General features: G+C 38.6%; 1 pseudogene; it reads right to left on the bottom strand.

Annotated features, from left to right (window-relative positions):
- Window positions 1-4,436: 4,436 nt before the first annotated feature.
- LOC110740692 lies at window positions 4,437-6,907 on the bottom strand (annotated as a pseudogene).
- Between the last annotated feature and the right edge of the window lie 15,834 nt (window positions 6,908-22,741).

The following is a 22,741-nucleotide window of genomic DNA, read 5'->3' as shown; positions in this document are numbered from 1 at the left end:
GAGGCCAGGAGTTTGAGACCAGCTTGGGGAAAATAGTGAGGATCCTGTCTCTAGCAATCAATCACTCAATAAAATGTTAATATAAAAAATAAAGTATGCATATTAATACAATAGAATACTCTGAAATTATGCAAATTATGTTTTGTTTTTTAAAATTTATAGATTCAGGAGGTACATGTGTGCAGGTTTGTTATATGGATATATTGTGTATGGCGAAGTTTGGGCTTCTAATGTACTCATCACATGAATAATGAACATTGTTATATTGTGTATGGTAGAATTTGGGATTCTAGCGTTCTCATCACACAAATAATGAACATTGTTATATTGTGTATGGTGGAATTTGGGATTCTAGCGTTCTCATCACACAAACAATGAACATTGTATCCAAAAGGTAATTTTTCAACTCTCACCCTCTTCTCACCCTCATCCCTTTTGGAGCCTCCAGTGTTTATTATTTCCATCTATATGTCCGTGTCCAGGTGTACCCATTGTTTAGCTCCTACTTGTAAGTGGTATTTGATTTTCTGTTTCTGAGTTATTTCACTTAGGATAATGATCTCCAGCTCCACCCATGTTGCTGCAAAAGACATGATTTTATTCTTTTTTATGGCTGAGTAGTATTCCAGGGTACATAGATACCACATTTTCTTTATCCAGTCCTCCACTGATGGACACTTAGGCTGATTCTATATCTTTACTATTGTGAATAGTGCTGCAATAAACATACAAGTGCCAATATATTTTTGATATAATAATTTCTTTCCCTTTTCATATATGCCCTGTAGTAGGATTGCTGAATCAGAAGGTAGTTTTTGTTCTTTGAGAAATTTCCGTACTGTTTTCCATGGTGATTGTGCTACTTTATATTCCCATCAACAGTGTATAAGCATTCTCTTTTCTCTGCATCCTTATCAATATCTGTTGGGGTTTTTTTTCTTTAGTTTTTAGGAATAGCCACTGTGACTGGTGTGAGATGGTCTCTTATTGTGGTTTTAGTTTGCGTTTCTCTGATAATAAGTGATGTTCAGTATTTTTTCATGTTTGTTGTTCTGTTAAGAATTTTCTGTTCATGTCCTTTGCCCACTTTTTAATGAGGTTATTTCTTTTTTTCTTGTTTAGTTGTTTGAGTTTGTTGTAGATTCTGAATATTTAGTCCTTTGTCAGAAGCACAGTTTCCAAATATTTTCTCCCATTGTGTAAGTTAGATGTTTATTGATCATTTATTTTGCTGTGCAGAAGCTTTTTACTTTAATTAAATCCCATTTGTCTATTTGTGGTTTTGTCATATTTGCTTTTAAGGTCTTAGGCAATTATTCTGTGCATAAGTCAATGTCCTGATGAGTTTTCCCTAAGTTTTCTTCTAGAATTTTTATAGTTTCAGGTCTTATATTTAAGTATTTAATCTATCTTGAGTTAGCTTTTGTATATGTTGAGAGATAGGAATCAAATTTTATTCTTCTGCATATAGCTATCCAATTTTCCCAGCACCATTTATTGAATAAGGTGTCCTTTCCCCATTGTATATCTCTATCAACTTGCCAAAGATCAGGTGGTTATAGCTATGTGGCTTTATTTCTATTCTCTATTCTGTTCTGTTGATCTATGTGTCTATTCTTATACCAGTACCATGCTGTTTGGATTACTATAGCCTTGTAGTAAAATTTGAAATCAGGTAACGTGATGCTTCCAACTTTGCTCTTTTTGCATAGAATTGTTTAATTCTACTAAATGTAAAATGAAGAGCTGCTACCATTCCTACTGAAACTATTCCAAAACATTGAAGAGGAAGGACTCCTCCCCAAGTCATTCTTTGAGGCCAGCATCACCCTGATACCAAAACCTGTCAGAGACATAAAAATAAATGAAAACTTCAGGCCAATATCCTTGATAAACATTGATGTAAAGATCCTAAACAAAATACTTGCAAACCAAATCCAGCAGCACATCAAAAAACTAATCCACCACAGTCAAGTAGGCTTTATGCCTGGGATGCAAGGCTGGTTCAACATATGCAAATCAATGAATGTGATTCATCATATAAACAGAATGAAAGAGAAAAATCACATGATCTCAATAGATGCAGAAAAGACTTTCGATAAAATTCAACATCTCTTTATGTTAAAAACTCTCAATAAACTAGGTATTGAAGGAACATACCCCAAAACTAATAAGAGCCATCTATAACAAACCTATAGCCAACATAACACTGAATGAGCAAAAGCTAGAAGCATTCCCCTTGAATACCAGCACAAAACAAAGATGCCCTCTCTCACCACTTCCATTCAACATAGTATTGGAAGTTCTGACCAGAGTATCAGGTAAGAGAAGGAAATAAAGGGCATCCAAATAGGAAAAGAGGAAGTCAAACTATCCCTGTTTGCGGACAGCATGACTCTATATCTAGAAAACCCCGGAGTCATAGTCCAAAAGCTCCCTCCACTGTTAAACAATCTCAGCAAAGTTTCAGGATAGAAAATCCATGTACAAAAATCACTAGCATTCCTATAGACCAACAACAGCCAAGCCAAGAGCCAAATCAGGAATGCAAACCCATTCACAATTGCCACAAAAAGAATAAAATACCCAGGAATACAGCTAACCAGGGAGGTGAAAGATCCCTACAATGCGAATTACAAAATGCTGCTCAAATAAATCAGAGATGATGCAAACCAATGGAAAAACATTCCATGCTCGTGGATAGAAATAATCAATATTGTTAACATAGCCATACTACCCGAAGCAGTTTACAGATTTGATCTTATTCCTATCAAACTACCAATGACATTCTTCACAAAACTAGAAAAAAATATTTTAAAATTCATATGGAACCAAAAAAAAAAAAAGTTTGAATAGCCAAGGCAATCCTAAGCCAAAAGAACAAAGCTGGAGGTATCATGTTACCTGACTTCCATACTACAGGGCTACAGTAATCCAAACAGCATAATACTAGTACAAAAATAGACACATAGACCAATGGAACAGACTAGAGAGCCCAGAAATAAGGCTGCACACCTACAACCATCTGATCTTCGACAAAGCTGACAAAAACAACCAATGAGAAAAGGACTGCCTATTCAATAAATGTTGCTGGGATATTTGACTAGCCATATTCAGAAGATGAAACTGGACCCCTTCCTTACACCATATACAAAAATCAGCACAAGATGGATTAAAAACTTAAATGTAAAACCCAAAACTGTAAAAACCCTGGAAGACAACCTATGCAATACCATAGGAACTAGCAAGGATTTCATGAGGAAGATCCCAAAAGCAATCACAGCAAAAGCAAAAATTGACAAATGGGATGTAATTAAATTTAAGAGCTTCTGCATAGCAAAAGAAACCATTAACAGAGTAAACAGACAACTTACAGATTGGGAGAAAGTATTTGGAAACTATGCATTTGGCAAAAGTCTAATATCCAGCATCTATAAGGGATTTAAATAAATTTACAAGAAAAAAACAACCCCATTAAAAAGTGGTCAAAGGACATGAACAGACAGCTTTTAGAAGAAGACATAAATAGGGTCAACAAACATGTGGGGAAAAAACGCTCAGTATCACTCATAATTAGAGAAAGGCAAAGCAAAACCATAATGAGATACCATCTCACACCAGTCAGAATGGCTATTACTAAAAAGTCAAAACATAACAGATGCTGGCAAGGTTGTGAAGAAAAGCGAACACTTACACACTGTTGGTGAGAGTGTAAATTATTTCAGCCATTGTGGAAAGCAGTGTGGTGATTCCTCAAAGAGCTAAAAACAGAACTACCATTCAGCCCAGCAATCCCATCACTGGGTGTATACCCAAAGGAATATAAATTGTTCTACCATAAAGACACATGCACACATATGTTCACTGGAGCACTAGTCACAGTAGCAAACACACAGAATCAACCTAAATGCCCATTAATGACATATTAAAGAAAATGTGGTACATATATACCGTGGAATACTATGCAGCCATAAAAAGATCAAGATCATGTCCTTTGCAGGAACATGGATGGAGCTGGAGGCCATTATCCTCAGCAAACTGACACAGAAACAGAAAACCAAATGCCACATGTTGTGACTTACAAGTGGGAGCTAAATAATGAGATCAAATGGACATCAAGAGGGGAACAACAGACATAGGGGCCTACTGGAGGGTAGAGTTTGGGAGAAGGGAGAGAAACAGAAAAAAACAACTGTTGGGCACTAGGTCTAGTACCTGGGTGATGAAATCATTTACAGAACAAACTCCTGTGACACCAGTTTATCTAAATAACAAACCTGCACATGTACCCCAAAACCTAAAATTAGAAAGAAAGAAGAAAGAAAGAAAGAAAGAAAGAAAGAAAGAAAGAAAGAAAAGAAAAGAAAAGAAAAGAAAAGAAAAGAAAAGAAAAGAAAGGAAGGAAGGAAGGAAGGAAGGAAGGAAGGAAGGAGACAGATGATCCTAGATTATCCAGGTATCACTAATGGAATCACAAGGGTCCTTATTAGAGCTAGGCAGAAAGATCAGACTCAATAGAAGATATGACAGAAGCAAAAGATTGGAGGTAAGGAATAGGAAAGGAAGAGGCCATACTCAAACAATGCAGGTGACCTCTAGAAACTGAAATAGGGAAGGAAACAGATTCTGCCCTGAAGCCTGCAGAAGGAGCACAGTCCTGAAAATACCTTGGTTTTTGACTTTTGGCCTCCAAAACTTTAAAAGAATAAATCTTGTGTTGTTTTAAGCTCCTGCATTTGTAGTAATTTGTCACAGAAGCCACAGGAAACTAGTACATACAAAGTATTTTTAGTGGCCTCTTTGACCACACTAAAACTTCCTCTGCTGTTGAGTTAAAACTTCCTCTCAATTCCATGCTTTAAACAGTCCTAAGGAGTCCCCTAATGCAGGGCATCTGGTGTCCTGAGTGGGTCCAAGATGTCCAGTCTGCTTCTAGCAGCTGTTCAGAAACTACACTGACAGCACACTCAGCCATGCAGATTCCCATTCATTTCAACGAGGAGAAAGTAAGTTTATAAGCAATTTTGCAAAGGGTAACTATGTCATAATTGCAGCTTCAGTGTATCTGCTATGACAGAGAAGAAATCTATTTTGAAGAGCGATTATTTTTATTTTCTTTTATTAATTGTGTATTGAAACAAGTAAGGTTCCCTGACATCAAACAGACCAGTTCTGAGGTTTTACCCAAGATAATTGAACAGCCCCAGCTTCTGCAGTGTTTATCAAAATACAAAAGAAAAAGTAGAGGTCGTCTTTTTTGGATAGCAAATTGGACTCTTGCAAGCTAAGGGAGAGAAAGCTATGTCATACACGGAGATAGGGTACTTCCAAGGGTCTGCAGGTTTAGAAGCATGGCCTGCCTGGCTCACGCACACTCCTGCTGGTGAGGCCAAAGACATCCCACCAATATGTCTGAGAGAGTGTCAGTGCTGGAGGCAATGAGCCCACTCTGGTCACATGCTTACCAAGGGACAAGTGGGGCCTGTGTCCCCTGAGCTTACTGTGGGCAGGTGGATGGGCAGCTGAGCAGCCTAGTGGAGAGTGGGCTGGCAATGGGCTCCTAGCCCAGCCCTTAGGAGCCGTGGAAGCACAGGGATAAGCACAAGGCTATGGGATGCAAAGTGACCCAAGGACAGGTGAGTCACAGGGATCTCTATTGCAATCATGCAGAATTGATGCGGTCTGATATGCCACCACCTCACATTCCTGAGGGGAACAGCCAAGCTGGTGGCTAGCATCCAGGCCATAACTGCAAACCCACACTGGGCAGGGTCTCCCTTCTGTGTGTTCAAGTGTTCTCAAGTTAGATTTTTAACGATTTTTAAAATGGCTGAGTTCAGGCTTAAAACCAACTTACAAAAATGGATCTCAACACAGCTCTAAAACCAGGGGTGCATCCAGTAATCCCAACACAGTGACTCCCGGAGGCCAGGTGTCCATGGGCCTACATCCCCTCTCAGCACTGACCAGCACCGCGTTGATTTTACTCTTTACAATAAAAACAAACAAACAAACAAACAAAAAACACTGAGTAATCTTGCACGTGACTGCCAGAAACTGTCTTGTCGGAAACAAAATCTATTTACGTTGAATGAAACGCCTGGCCACAGGCTTCATCTGCCACATTTACAGCACAGTGCAATGCACACAATAAACCAAACCACAAAGGCAGTTTCTGGCACTCATAGCACAGAGTTGTTTGCCACATGGGAGTAAAGCAGACATTTTAAGAGGAGGAGGGAGACGGAGAAGGGTGTCACATTCACTTCTAGTTCTGGAGCTGACTGGACAGCCAGTCCAGTCCTTCATGGAGCTGGTCACCACGGGCGCCACAGGTGGCCTGAATGTACCAGTTCCTGTGGAGCAGAGAATGCAGCACCAGCTTGCCTGTGATCTCAGTGGTGTTCATGATGTTGAGGAGGGCCTACTTGTTAGTGAACACCAGGGGGACCGCATTCCAGAGCTCATCCTGAGCCAACATCCTCATGAGCTCCTCATGGACCTTGTTCATGTGCTCTCTGTCACTACTGTCCTCCATAAAGATCAGGCCTTGTGTGTTCTGGAAGTAGTGGCACCACAGAGGCCAGATCTTGTGCTGGCCTGCCATGTACCACACAGTGAAGCTGATGTTCTTAGACTCCATGGGTCTGCATTGAAGCCTGTAATGGGAGTGGTGGTCACAATCTCACCCAGCATCAGCTTATACAGAATCATCATCTTGCCTGCAGCATCCAGGCCCATCATGAGGACAAGCGTTTCTTTTCTGCCAAAAACACCCTTAAAGAGGTTGGTAAAGATATTCCCCATGGACCCTCAGCCTCCCAAGTACCTAGAACTACAGGCGTGCACCACCACACCTGGCTAATGTATACATTTTTAGTAGAGAAGGGGGTTTTGCCATGTTGGCCAGGCTGGTCTCGAACTCCTGGCATCAAGTAATCTGCCCACCTCAGCCTCCCAAAGTGTTGGGATTACAGGCATGAGCCACCATGCCTGGCCTCCATCAAATAACTTTAAAAAAAAAACAGTTCTCTCAACTTCCTTGCATCGCTGTCTTCCCTTCACACTCCCTGGAGTTTGTCTCCACATCTAGACTTTCCCTGAGCTTCTGATCACACTGGCAAATATCACACAATTTTCCAATTGCTATCACTCTAACTCAAGGGTCTTATCTGGGCTCCCCTTCCTGCTCCATAACCCCTTCTTCTGTCTTTGGTCAAATCCCTTTTCTACTTCTTGAAGTGATGCTTCAAACTTCATTGTCTCCTTAAGCTTCCTACTCTCCCCTCCGTAATCCCAGCCCTCCCTCAGGAAATTATCTCACTTCACGCTTCATGTGAATTTCAACTTCTTGCCCCCTGTCTCACCACTACCTTCATTTAAGGCCAAGCTTCCTTTCTTGCTTTGTCTCCTCAGAAGATGAGATGTTCCTCCTCTAGTTCAAAACTAACTTCTTTCTTTGGGTTTTAATCTCATTCTGTTTTATTTCTACCTCAAATTACTCCGATTATTACCTGCTCTCTCTCTCCCATTCAATTGTCTGTTTTCCCTCAAAGTATACAGTTGCTCTAGTCATTCTTATCTTTGAAAAAAAAAATATTTGGACTCCAAAATTCCCTCTTGCTTTGAGTCGCACTTTCTAGACCACTCTTGATTCCTCTACTTCTTTACCTCTCATTTACTCTTCACCATAATTTAATGTGTACTCCAAAAGCAGCCCTGAAATTACACTGGCAAATACGACCAATGAGCTCCATGTTTCTAATTCCAACAGACATTCTCATTACTACATTCCTTGTTAGAAAATGAGAACAAGAAATTAGCTTAAACAGAAATAGAGAATTTTTTTAGGGTTACAGAAATGACTCCACAGGACTCAAAGGCAAAAACGCCTGGGCTTCAAGAAAGACTAGAATCAAAAAACGAGAAGTTACTGGCAATTTGGGCAATTTTTCCTCTCTGCCTCCACTCCCCTCTATTGCCCTAGTATCTGTAGATGGGCTTTCTCTGCCTCTTCTGTCCACGTAGCATCCCCAATGAGTCCTCATCAGTGCTACACTTCAATGTCTCTGGTAGAATTCGTTCCTTCTGAGGTAGCTATCTCGTTTTAAATCGGCTCTAAGACTAAAAGTTATTTATGTTTCTACACTCTGTCTCCCTCCTTCTTCCAAATAATCTACATCCTACTTTTCAGACTACAAAGAATAAACTTAACCTATTTTTATACATATCATTCCTACAAATAATTCAAAACAACTATCATGTCTTATTGAAGATTCCTCTTCTCTGAGCAAAGCAATCCCAGGTCCTGGTCCTCCCCAGCCTTAACCAGGTCTAAACCAGTGGCTCCCAAACCAGCAACAGCATCATTACCTTTGGGAACTTGTTAGAAAGTAAGTTTTGGGGTCCCAAGTCAAACCAATTGAATGAGAAACTGTGGGGCTTAGGATTCAGCCATCCAGATTTTTAAAAAGCCCTCCAGGTGTTCCTCATGCATGCTCAAGTTTGAAACCCACTGCGCTAACCTTTCTCTCATCTGTCTAATTCTCCAGAAGTGTGACTCACCTAAGCTGAGCACAGTTCCATAGGCATGGGGTTGGGTGATACATACAATAAAGAACAGTAAGGTCTTCATCACTCTTGCTGTTCTTATTAACACTTAACAGTAACTAAAAAGTATTTTATAGATTTGTTTGCTGGTTTTTATTTTACTACTCACGAGAATGTAAGTTCCTTTAAATGAGAAGACCATGTCTGCTTTACTCATCCTTGTGTTCTTAGTGACCAGTACAGCACCTGGTTAATGTTAGGCACTCACCAAATAATTATTGAATAAATAAACAAATAAATGAGTGAATACTATGATAAGTGGTTGTAGCCACATCATATCATTGATTCATATTGAATGTGTAGTCAACTAAAGGTTTCAGGACATTTCTCTCCCACCTGATACACATACATTTGGGGTTTTGTAGCTAAATATGGGAATTTGCCTCTATTCCTTATCAAATCTCAGCTTGTTAATCTATAATTTCAGGCTATAAAGATCTATTTTCTTTTCAAATATCACAATTTTATCATTTGGAATAATATTTCTGCCCCATTAATATATTATAAATTTTATCAGGATTAGATAAATTTCTCTTCCAAGTACCTGTTCATAAAGCCAAATACCATTTTCTAGCATTCCTTTGGTAAGTCATTTAAGTAGTTGCAAATGTATCCATATAGAGTGCTGCTCGAATCCTCTAAAGCCAGTGGTTCTCAAACTTGAGATGCATCAGAGTCTCCTGGAGGACTTGTTGAAATACAGATTTACAGGACTGCACTCCCAGAGAACCTGATTTGATAGGTCTGGTGTAAGACACAAGAAATTGCATTTCCAAAATTTTCCCAGGTGATGCTGACACTTCTCATCCAGGGACCACACTTAGGGAACCACTGCTTCACTACATAACACACCTACAACCACAGAAAAAGGAGCTCTTATATGCTGGCATTTTTACAGCTTTAATCTCAATCTACTTGTTGTTATTCCTTTGCACTCTACTTTCAAATTATCATGGGGATAAGGATCTTAGGGATTTAAGAAAGCTTGTATGAAAATAACAAATGATTCCTGAAGCTCTTGAAAACACTTGTTAAATTATTAGGTTCAGAATATTGAAGTGTATGAGCAAGTTGCTTCATAATTTTGCCTCCCCCTACTCCATTCACAATTTAGATTCCATAAACTACTGTACTATTACGTGTCTATATAGAATATAGAGCTTATGTAGCCATCTAATGTTGAGTTAAGGTTTTATATTCCGCAACTAAGCGCCACCTAGATATCATTCTTTGGATGACTTTGTGCATAAAACATACTCAAGTGGTTTTCACTCACGTGGTTGAACTTAGAGACTGGGCTTACATGAGCCAAACAGTGCTCAGGAGAAACAGCTCTAAAGCCTGGTTATACTGTGGCTTTTTTCACTATTCTTGTAACACTGATGGAGGAAAGATGTGACTTTTCACGTTGCCAATAGCAACTGTAAGCTTCTTATGGTCAGCATGTGCGTGAGTTTTTGAGGTAGTCTGTCAGCCCAGCTATGGCCCATATCTGTCCTATCATCCAGGCTTTTGTCCTCAGAACTCATGTTCTCCTATATTCCATTCACCTCACCTTCTGTCCTTGAGTTTGGCATTGCTTTTCCAACTTGGACCTTTTGCTTTCCAATGCAGCCTGTCACTCTAATTACATTGCACTGCTTTTAAATGCCTGGAAGATTCTATTTTTTAGGATGGATTATGAGATGAGAAAAAGTAGAAATATAGAGTTCGAAACAGGGAAATAATATAGCAACATTCTGGGGGAGAAGGAAGGGATAGAATTAAAAGCAAGTCGGTACATGCATGCAGGGGTTCACTGCGTGCACAAGCTTACACTTGGGGTGGGAGGGGATCGGAGTACTGACTACACATGGAAAGAGGGTCACATCATCTATCCTCTGACACTGAAAGAAGGGAAAATAGATACAAATGGGGCAATTCTGTAAGTGGTGAGTGGAGAGTTCAAGTTATTTCACAACTAATTACCTTGCTTTTCTTGTGAAAGTGGCAAAAGACATACTCTGCAGAGAATTAGGAGATATGGGCAGATATATGACTTGAAACCTTTAGTAATGATTTGTATTGCCTGAGGAGAAACATGGAAGAGGGAAATGATGAAGCGTGAAGGTCCTAGTGAGGTTGGAGACCAAGTGTGTGTCCAGATTCTGTTCACATGGCAGTAAGATTTTCTTCAGCAGCATGGAGCAGCACCGCTAAAGGAGCAGAGAACGTAAATTGTGGCATTGAGCTCAAATCCACACACACAAAATGCAGGTAACAGGATGAATGTTAGTAAAAGAGTTATTGGGCTGATGCATGGAATCCAGATTAAGTACTGGGGAAAAAAAAGTCAATAAGTGAAGATAAAGAAGAATTCAAAGATTAACGTCAAATCATGATTTTCCTAGGAGTGAGGACATGAGAAAGCTAGAAGAAGTTGAGGTTGTAATCTGCAAATGGAATATTGATGCTTAAGAACTTTTGAAGGATATGAATTTCTTGTGCTGACAAGGTTTATTAGATGGTCACAGTGTCAGTGCCTGAACTTTGATGATGTTTGAGGTTGCCAGAGCTGGAAAGAGTAAAAAATTCTGAGACTATGCCACTAAATTGGCTATAAATAGGACACAAATTATAAAAGATACTTCCAAGACATGAACAAGAGACATAAGCCAAGTGCCAATATTTTTACTTCATATAGAGGAAAGATCACAAAATTAGCTGATGGCTAAGGGTAGAGAATAATTAACCTCAAATATAGGATTGTAATAGCTATCATTGAGCATTTATTATATACCGAAATTTATCAATGTTTAAATCACATTGTACATTCACAACAATGTTTTTTGCAGATGAGGAGCCTGAGACCCAGAGAGTTTAAGTAGCTTGCTCAGTGTCATCTAGCTAATAGTAAGTAATGTCAAGACTCAAACCCATGAGTCAATCATCCAGTCAGTAGATCTGACCAAAGTCATCACTTGTAACCATAGTTCAGTGTCTTCTTTCATTCCAGAAGGAGCAAGAATTACACCCAAGGTGGGGGAAATCATGGTCTGGAAATAGAGAGGGAACCAGCAGAAGAATTAAATTTGAGAAATATTACCAAATTCACTTAAACATTTAATGAAAATATTAATACGAAGTAAAGCTCAGTTTTTCAGATTCTGCCATACAGACCCATGCCAGGTTGATATTTAATACAGTATGAAAAAGAGGGGACGGCTAACAATTAAGTGGCCTACTAACAATTAAGTGGTCTATTTTTCTTAGAGACAACCACTCTTTTGGGCAAACATTACAGCTTGTAAATAGATCTGAGAGTACGTCAGACCTTAAGGACAAAAGAATGTAATGAACAGAGGACCTGCATTTGAAACTTTCTTCTGTGTTTTTTCAAATCTGCATTATTCTTTTGAACCATAAAATCTACGGTTTATAGAGTTAGTTTCTAAAAGCCTGCCATATTACTATTCATGTATTATGCAGTTAAAATCAAGATTATAAAAATAAACATTTTATGTTCTATTTCAGATCAAATTTTCTAACTAATCCTCTCAGTAAAAGAGGAGAAAATTGCACACACACACATGCATACACACAGACACACACTGGTTTTGTTTGTTTTACAATGGAGCCTGCCTAAAATAGCAAGTCAGAGATAGGGTCAAAGACTTATGAATTTATGCTTTTTTTTTTTTAACAGAAATTAGTTAAAATAACTCCACTCCAGCAGGATCAATGTCTAACAGACTTCTAAATCACTAGCATTCCTGTCCCCACTTCCTCTCCAGAGCTCCCTATTCTATATCAAATCTCACCAATCCCCATATATTAACAATCAACACAATACTCCAGCCCATAAGGATCAATCATTTTTGCCTCTAAACAAGGGCAAAAAAAAAAAAAAAAAATCAGTTGATCTTTTGGCATTTACATATTGTAACAAACAGTCTCTAAGATGGCGACCCAAGATCCCTACCTCCTGGTATTCATGCCTCTGTGTAGTCACCTCCCCTTGAGTGTGGGCAGGAATTATGTGCCTTTCTTTTAACCAATAACGTATGGTAAAGATGATGAGAGGCTACTTCCTTAGTTACTTTAAGTTATATAAGACTCCATCTTGCCAGCAGACTCCCTCTAGAAACTCCTTGCTGGCTTGATGAACTAATTGACCATGTTGGGAAAGCCCATGGTGGGAAGGATATCCAGGAACCATGGGTTGCCACTAAGAACTATGGGTAGCTTTTAGGAACTGTAGGTAGCCTCTAGGAACCACACACCAACTTTAGGAAGTAAAGATGGCCTCCAGCTGACATCCTTCAAGAAGCTGGGGCTCTCAATCCTAAAACTGCAAGGAAATGAATTCTGCCAACAATCTGAGAGAGTTTGGAAATGGTTGCTTCCCCAGTTATGCCTCCAGATGAAAAGGCAGTCCAACTGACACATTTGTTACAATTGTAACATTTGTGAGACAGTAAAGAGTAGGCTTAGCTAAGCCATGTCCAACTCCTGATCCACAGAAATTGTAAGGTAATAAATGTGTGTACAACCTTCCATATTCAACTTAGACTCCATAGTCTACCACTCGTCCACTTTCTTGCCAATATCCCCAACAACCTGTTCTAAAGCAAGTATCTACCTAATCGCCAAACTGGAATAAATCCAACTAATTTCCTTCTCCAATCGTATCCTGTACTCATTGAAAAAATGATTCAACTGTGCAAATTGGTGATACTGAAAATTCACGAGTATAGAAATATTTCCACTATTAAAAATAACCAATATGTATGTGCATTTTGTGAAGAATATTGAAAAGGTGGCTGGTGAAGTACTGGATGTAAATTTGAGTGAAAATTATCTCACTGGTAGATAATGCATATAAAGGCGATTTCTTCCCTATTTAGGTAATGCTATTACAACTGTATTTTTAAGTCTTACAAAGAATTATTCAGTCATTCCAGCTATGCCTGGCTAAAAGAAGGCAAAGGAAGTAGGGATTCCAAGAATTCTTCCTTGTGACTCAGTAGAAGTCATGCCATAGCCTTTCTGTTCTCATTTCAAAAACAGTAATGTCTTTGTGTCATTTGGTGAGAAAAGCTACTTCGATGTTCTAATTTACTTTGGCTTAAGGTATTCTATTAGCTAGAATGCAAGTGGCTCTTAGGAGCATAATGGGGTTGTTTTAATGGCTTATGGTTCCTGAGTGTGGAAGACACGGCTAAATATTTCATCAAATGTGTGAGACTGTTCTTTGTTACTGTCCTTGTCTTGCAGTAACAAAACTCTCTTAATTGCTCATCCCTTACAGATATTCCCAAATCCATTATTTCTATATTTTTCTTTTTTAGATACAGAAACTTCAGAAAATAGATAGTATTTTTTATATCCATTTTATGATATTCATTTAACTGCTAACTAAAAACAATTATACCAAATAACTAGCATTATGTATTCAAGACAGCTTTGTCATCTGAGAATTAGTGTTTTTTCACTTTTGAGGGTATATACTCTTAAAATAAGTAGAATTTTTGTATGTTGTTTGTGTCTGTCAGTATGGCATTAAATGTTTTTCTTTCTCATTTCTCACTTCCCTAAAACTCTTTCCTCTTCTAGCTTTAAACTCTTTCCTCTTCTAGCTTTAGCATTTTCTGTCTTCTTCCCTGTCTTCCTTTTGTGCAACAGTTTCATAAAGACAGTCCTAGTATATCCAAACCTAGATCCAAAAGATAAATTTTACTCTCCGTTTTTTATAGGAATTATATTCAGTTGATAATGGGCCACAAAATAATGTTTAAAAATGAATACCGTATTCATTTATTCATCACTCCTTCTAGAGTAAGCTTTATGCAAAGCTATGAATTCACTTCGGTTATGCTTCTGCCAGATTCTGTGAAGTAAGTGAAGTAAATCGTAAGTTTCTTTCATTCCCTGTCTACCCTTCTTCCATCCTTTCAGCAATCACCTCTTTATATCAAAGAAACAAATGCCATCCCCAGCAGCTACCAACCTTGGTTTCACTTTATGAAAGGAACCAGTCATTTGAATGTCTACTGAACTCTTAATATGGGGAAGACATTGGGCAAGAGGAGCTGCACTCACTGCTAAGCCCTTACCTCCTGCCTTGAGTGGCTTCTCTCTGTGCACTGTGCTTTACCTGTCTTGGACTAGTTGATTCCCATTCACCACTCAGGTCTGAAACTGGTCAAGATTTCCTCTAGGAAGCCACCCTGAGCTCAGCATTGTTCCCAAAATCAACTTGCTCAAGGTATTAATTGTATTTGAAGTTAAGCTCCTCCAAATTATTTGTTGTTGTTTTTACAGTACCTAAAAAAGGAAGAGACTATTATTGGAATGAGATGTGTTATCTTTAGTCATGCAGGCTTAGGGGGAAATCTTCTTTTATTCTTATTCATAGAAGGAGACATATCCAACGCCTCTTTTCAAAAGGTTTTGGCTTTCATCACAAGCCTTCTCTGCAGTTTTTGAAAAAGAAACACCTTGGCTGGTAACCAGCATTCTGATTTCATAAATATACACATGGAGTAATTGATTATCTTTCCCCCTATAGAAGCAGGGAGAAGTAAATTCCCACCCTCTAATGTATACACCAATTCAAAGCCTCTTGACTGACCTGCATGCTTAAGCTTTCCTTTTTGAAAATTTAACTAAAGCAATAAAATCTAACCAAATTGACTACATAGCCCAGTATAGGATTCATTCATCACACAAAAATTAAAGTCAATTTAGTCCCATCAATAGAGGGTCTATTGCAGTTGTCATCAGAAATAACCTTGCATATGCTAGTGAAGTCAGTCAGATTTTAATCATTTCAGCATTTGTTCATAGGAAATAGGCTATAGACTATTTCCCTTTGGATTATATAAGCAAGATGAAATGTATGAAATAAAAATTCAAAGAGAAGAAAGCAGTTCAGATACAGAGAAAAACATTTCACTATTATACTATTTTACGATGATGGTGGGGGGTGTGTGTGTGCCTCTGTGTGTGTGTGTGTGTGTGTGTGTGTGTGTGTGTGTGTCCGCACATGTACATGCTCTTGCTCCCTGTATCCTGTGGAGCTGATCTGAACAAGATGCCAGCTTTGAAAAGAAACATGCATGAGAGAGATACAGAGCTGGAAGGAAGCTATAATGCTGACCTTTAGTTTAAAGATCTAGTTAAAAATATGTTCACATTTTTTTCTTAGTCTTTTACTTCCTAATATTTTTGATGAATGTATATTCATAGTATCAATCTCACTTTAGAAAATTAATTACATAATTTATAACCCTAATATAGTATCCAACCATACATATTTCCTCCCAGATCAAATATATCCAGCCACAAAGAAATGACAAGTCAAAAAAATTCATACAACATTCTTCCTTTGTTCTTGACAGCTTATGTCATTGCTTCAGTCTCAATTTCCCTTTGTCAACAAAAGAAGAACTGTTCTAAGAATGTACCCTAAACACTCAATCAGGATGCATATCAGTATGCCAGAAAGATCTGATCACTCCCAAGACTGAGGGCTTGCAAACTTTTTCTTTGTAGAGAGATGGAATAAAAATCCCCATCCCTGATAACAGAGGAGAAGCTAAAGTGTAAGAGGAAAATCTATTGGAGTATGGGGCACCATTGTCTAGATGGCTCCAGCTGGGACATTTTCTGTAAAACCTATGGGAAGCCTTTCTAATGAAAGCCAGGTCAGGAGAGGAAAATATGCTTTAATTTAATAAGGTCAGATTTATTATTTAGAAAGAAGGCTCAGAGTCACAGGGGGAATATGCATCCCTTCTATAGACCAGACCATGCAATGTCCATAAGATAAATTCTCACCACATCATGTATTTAACTGTAGGTGAATGAAGACCTGCCATACCACTGGTAAGGAGTTAACTGGACTTAAAGCACTACTTCTTATTCAGCTCAACTACAAGCCCAGAGTTTCTCCCTGTCCCTCTGTGGAACAAGAAAACCCAAAAATTGTAATAAAAATAAAAGCGTAACCAAATGAATCCATTTATACTCAGTCAAAGCCTAAGGAGACAGAGTTTACAAGACAGAAAAAAGGAACTGAGGGCAGGACAGTTATCCTTTGGAGAAAGGAAGCATATTGTAGGGTGGTAGTGGAGGGTGCACAAAGATACCAAGAAACGATGGGCTGAAATATAAGCTTGCTGGGAAACATGGGACCAATTACGGAGAAAATTGCTGAAGCCAGGGCACAAGGGAGATGTGAGTTTCCATCCGATTCCTTGGACAAAGAAATGTGTTGGCTAAAGAAAAACAATTCCCAAATTTCTGGCACTGTACTGCTCTGGAATACACACTTGAAACCTTCATAAACCCCCACCAGAGTTTAGTATGAATTTAATCTGGGGAAATAATGTCCAATGTTTCTCTGGGGTGAGGCTGGCATAGAGGAGATGGGAAGTGGGCAGTGGCAGCCTCAGCTCCTTATTCATCTAACAGGCACTGGCCTTGTGCAGATTCTACCCTGGGAGGATTTCCAACCACATTTCTTCTTTGCAGTGATTATAAGAGTAAACCCCTGACATCTATGACCCAGAGGATGGTGAAGACAGCCACAAAGGACAGGAAAGGACAGGATGGCCATAAAGATGGCATGAGATTTCATTCAGAGACGTATCTTAAGTCCCCTACGCCTGAGAAAGATAGGCCAAAAGAATCATCTTTCTTCGATATTTCTAAACTCCATTTTCCTAGGGACACAACTACTTTTTCAGACATAACATCATATGACACTTGCTTGAAAGGTGATCAGGAAACAGGAACTTTAAAAAAAATTCTAGACTTTTTAAAAACTGAGGAGGAAATGCTTTCCCCTTTCCCTGGTAGGTGTCAAAATTTACGTCTAACTCTTTTATTTGAGCTAAGAGGCTCTGTATCCACCATTCCATTCTCTCCATCCATTCTAAGAAACAAGAGCCTCAAGCAGCACTCCTCTTCTCCCGTCTGGGACATGTGCCTCCAGGAAACCCTGGGTCAAGTCTCCAGCATGCATCCCCTCTAGTAAGAACTAGGACCAAACAGCTATTTGCAGAGCACCAGGATCAGCTAGAAGACACTTTTGTAATTACAAATTTAGGTATAATTCATTATTTAATGATAAATCTATATTTATAGAAAACTAATTATGTGCTATCATGAAAGCATAACACTTAAAGGAAAGTTTAAAGAAACAAAATAACAAAGGTATAGCTCGTATGCTTAGCATATTAATGTAAATTGATTTTAATGACTGTGGAACTTAATCCAATCTTTGTTCCGTCTTTTCTGAATGACAAAGGCCTTGGGTTCAAGACTCCCTTCAGTGTAGGGGCGCTTCTGTGTTCACTGAGGTTATTCCTGAAAAACTATGCAGACTTCCTCCGCACCTTCTCAGAGGCCATGTGGGGGAGGGGGAGACCTTCCATTAACTATCTAACAATATGTGGCTGGCCATTGTTTAGAAGGGTACCCATTCCTGCATTGACACTTTGCTGATTGACAATTTTAAAACACATTTTCTGCTCTTCTGCTCCTTCTGCCTGCTCCAAACCAAAGACAGCAACCTTTTCTCAATGGGAACTTGAGTTCCTCCTAACTCCAGGTCCCTTCACCTCCCATCAACCTATGAAGACCTGAATCACTGAGTCACTGGACTACATTTCTTCATTTGTTCCAATAAATTTAGATCGGGTCTTCTAGTGAAGAGCAACATAAATACCTAATGCACACAGAACAAAAGCGAACTCATAAAACAGGTACTACGAATGTGTTTCTGTACACACCCCTTACTCCATTTCATTCATTTAAAAAGCCAAGCCTTCTGCATTCTCCAGAAAAGGCCTGGCTGCTTCCCCACAGCTCACCTAGTGGGGACAGAGTCCTGATGGCCACTTTTCTGGGTTCTCTTCTAAAATACGTTCCAACCTTGTCTCCCCCCATCTCCTATCCCATCATTTCTCACCCCTCCCAAAAGAAATCCTCAGCTCTATGCAATTATATTTTTGTACCATGTATTAATGAAATGACATTTTTCCTGATATCTATAAATATTTGTGTTGTATTACTACATGGTAGTTTGCAAATTTACAAAGAAAAAATAAATTCTGCATACAACCCTTTATGTGGAGATTAGAACAGTAACACATGGAAAAAGGCATTTAATTAATGGTTTTCTGTCATAATAAGAATCATGATCATCCATCTAGAGCTCTTTCCATTAGCCTATACTGCCCTCTTCATAACCATCATGTATTTCAGAAAATGAGTAATCTCTCCATTTCCATGACTGACTACTCAGGGAAATGTGCTTGTCAATATAATAACCGTAGTGTGATGATAACATTTCCCACAGTTAGATTTAATGCCATGTGGACATGTAGAGATCGAAAATATGGATCCTGTCAGAACCAATGAATTCACTCAAGAAACGTGCTAGTAATACACAAGATCAAGAAGCTGGGTAATAGTCACAATGATACAGAACCAGCAGACAGAAAGGGTGTAGATTCAGTCTACATTGCATTCAATAAGGCAACACGACTGCAGGATAACTCTTTGCCAGGTATTCTTCAAAACCAAATGCTTGGGAGACATAATAATGATGGAAGTGAGTCCGAATTACAACTCAAGCCTATGAGCATTAATTTGAACGTTTATTTTAGAATCCTTCGCTATATCATTTCTTTGGGGTTTCTCTTGGGGAAGCTGGAGCATGAGATCTGGCAACATTCTCACTCTGAAAATGCACTAGACGAGCAGTCTCTTCCCAAACCACCCACTTATGCTGCAGCTAGAGGAGCTCAGTCAGACTGCCTAACTCTGTGAGGGCTGCAACTAGGAAGCAGACAGTGTGTGTTTAAAAACATAAATTGCTTACTTCCAAATAATTGCTCCCTTAACTTCTCTACCCACCACTGCCCCGCTCAAACTCTCAACGTAAGGGACAACTTGACCACTGCTCAGGATTAGGAGTGAGGAAAGTGAAGGAGGGTTGTTTGCATCTGTATAACAGAGGCAGATGATATAAAATTTCATTTAACTAAAACCCAACTGGATGATCCTTCACTTACCAGTTTTGTTTCATTTGCCAATCCCACAGTCTGCCCCAGCAATTGCTTTAAGCACAAAAGCAGTAAGTACACTCACAGGAGAAATTTAGTTTTTTAAACCAATACGTTAAAGAGTACATTCTCAAACTGTGCAACTTCAACCCAATTTCCTCCACATTCTCTGTTTTTACATTGACCATTCATGTTCAGATTAATGATACCCAGGTCAGCCATGGTGGCTCACACCTGTAATCTCAACCCTTTAAGAGACCAAGGTAGGAGGATTGCCTGTGTCCAGAAGTTCAAGACCAGCTTGGGCAACAGAGCAAGATCCTCTCTCTACAGATTAATGACATCCAAAGTGATGCCAGATTTTCAGTCTTCAAAGATTAAATGTTGGACATGACACTCTACTTGTTAAATCAAGAAGCATTTTTAAAACGTTCAAAATAAAAACAACTGTTTCTTTAAACCTTTTATCAAGCAAAAACTTTAATTAACCAAGAGTACCTTCCTTCAGCATTTTTATCGATCACTGTGTTACTTTAAAATGATTTGAGAATTATCCATTTTTTGGTATAATCCAGGTGTCTCTTACCCTTCATTTAAGTGGTCAAAATTGTCTGCATCTGACAATAAGCTTGTGTGTTTTTAAATATACAGTAATATATGACTAGGTTCCATTTTTAGGAATTTTATGCTCAAGTCCTAGAGAAAAGACTCACAAAAAGTATTTTTCAAAAATGAATTCTAATAATATTGTTCAGTCCAAATTCTACTAGCATACTAAATGCTTAGCTTAAATGAAGGGCAGTATGAACAGTGATTGAGGTCTTAAATGATAAAGTAATATGAAATGATAAGCTACTATTAACAAAATACTCTCACTATCTATTATATATTTAATATGTCTCACTGCTGTGCTTTATAATATATATAATCAACCAGTGAACCTCATTTCATAAACCACATACAATCATCAGGCATGTCAATTGATAAGCACAGCTTGGGTATAGCATTAGGGAAAAGCACAATATGATGAAACCTTCAATTAATTAAATTGTGGCTGCATTCTATTTTTATGAGAGAAGCAAATCACAAGAAAACTTAAGGAGCAAATGTTTTAAAATCAGTAAATCCTAGGGTCCAAAGAACATTCAGGTCAAACTCCTACATGGGTGGTTTTTAACCTTTTTTTAAGAAATAGAAAGGATTTTGTCAAATAAAATTTAAAAAAAGAAGGGGAGCTATTCCAGTTAAGGGGAAGGGTGGGGGAAAGGAGTTAATTCCAGAGCTCTGCCACTTCTGCCCTGTGGATCACCTAGGGCCTTCCGAAGACTGGGATATGCTGTGGTATCAAAAATCTCAAAATCTTAGTGGCTTAAAATAATAAAAGTGTATGCCTTATCCACCCATGCTGCAGAGTCTCCATCTTGACATATGCTTCTATAATTACCACAGAAGGAATACTCAAGCCTGACAATTAAAGGCTTTGACTTAGAGTGACATACATCACTTCTGTTTCTATTTCCTCAATCAGAGAATGCACCTAGCCATGCCTAATCAAAGGTGGCAGAAAGTAGAATCTGTCTATGTGCCCCAAAGGAGAGTAGAATAAGACAGCAGCGGGCAGGAATGGTGTCTGACACGTGCCAACTAGCAGTGTCAAAACCACAGCACAGTTCAAAACCCTTGCCCTCCAGGGTTTCACTTAGTGTCATGCAGAAGGAGTCCTTGAAAGATGCAAATTTATGAGGAAAAATATTATTTTCTTTCATATGTGATATCTATTATGAAAGTTAAACGGACAACATATTAAGGAAAGATCTTAAGAAGATGAAAGATTTTCAGAATACCACTTCAGTAAGCTGTAAAATTCAATTAACCAGAACCACAGTTTACAAAAGATATCATTTAACTCAGGTTCACCTGTTTTATTTATGAGGTTTGGTAACATTTAACACACAACAACCCTTCAAAAATTATAAGAGTACTAACACTTCCTAATCTTTCTCTTTTCTCTCTTTTTCTTAAAAAACTTTATCTTTTCTATACTGTCAACAACTGCACCCCATATGACCAAAAGCCAGAAGCAAGTGAAAAGAAAAAAGACTAAAGAGCATTGGTGAAAACAGCTTCAGTGGTCATCTATGTCACATTAGAGTTATTAATTCACCCCTTAGTGAACGGATTTAGTATTGTGTGTAAAGTTGAGGTTATCAGCTTACAAAGCATGGTTAACTTTAGTGACTCCCATTCCTTTCCTATCATACAGTAGATAGAAGATTAGAGGCAACAAGAATGATCAAAGAACTCCCAAAAGCAGCAGCAAAAAGCAACAACTAACTGGAAAAGACAGATGGAAAGCCATTTAGAAAAACACTTCCATTAGTGGGGGCAAATAGTCTGCATTTAACAACCTACCCTACACATTACAGGACAATCTAATGCTTAATGTTGATAATGACGACTCAAATTCATGAATAAAATATTAAAACTATGACTGCATAATCTAGCATGTATCATCTAGCCTCATTATGTTTACCTTTATTATCTAAAAATAAGGGAGCAGGAATAACTGATCTCTGGTCATTTGGTGATCCTATGTGGTTATAAACAATTGATCAGCACTAAAAAATACAAACTAGAAAGCTGAAGAGAAAAAAAAATGTTTTTTGAGATGGAGTCTTGCTCTTGTCACCCAGGCTGGAGTGCAATGGCACGATCTCTGCTCACTGCAACCTCTACCTCCTGGGTTCAAGAGATTCTCCTGCCTCAGCCTCCTCAGTAGTTGGGATTACAGGTGCCTGTCACTATGCGAGGCTAATTTTTTTTTTTTTTTTTGTATTTTTAGTAGAGACAGGGTTTTACCATGTTGGCTAGGCTGGTCTCAAACTCCTGACCTCGTGATCCACCCACCTCTGCCTCCCAAAGTGCTGGGACTACAGGCGTGAACCACCACGCCTGGCCAAGAAACAATTTAAACTGAAACAGGGTAAAGAATTAGGCAAGGAGAAAAATTAATGAAGCAGACTGCCAAAATGCTTATATGATCAAATAGGCTGAAAATATAGTGCATCATTTAT

This window comes from Papio anubis, chromosome 9 (assembly GCF_008728515.1).
Source record: "Papio anubis isolate 15944 chromosome 9, Panubis1.0, whole genome shotgun sequence".
NCBI classification, from domain to species: domain Eukaryota; kingdom Metazoa; phylum Chordata; class Mammalia; order Primates; family Cercopithecidae; genus Papio; species Papio anubis.
This window is presented reverse-complemented; position numbering and strand designations above follow the sequence as displayed.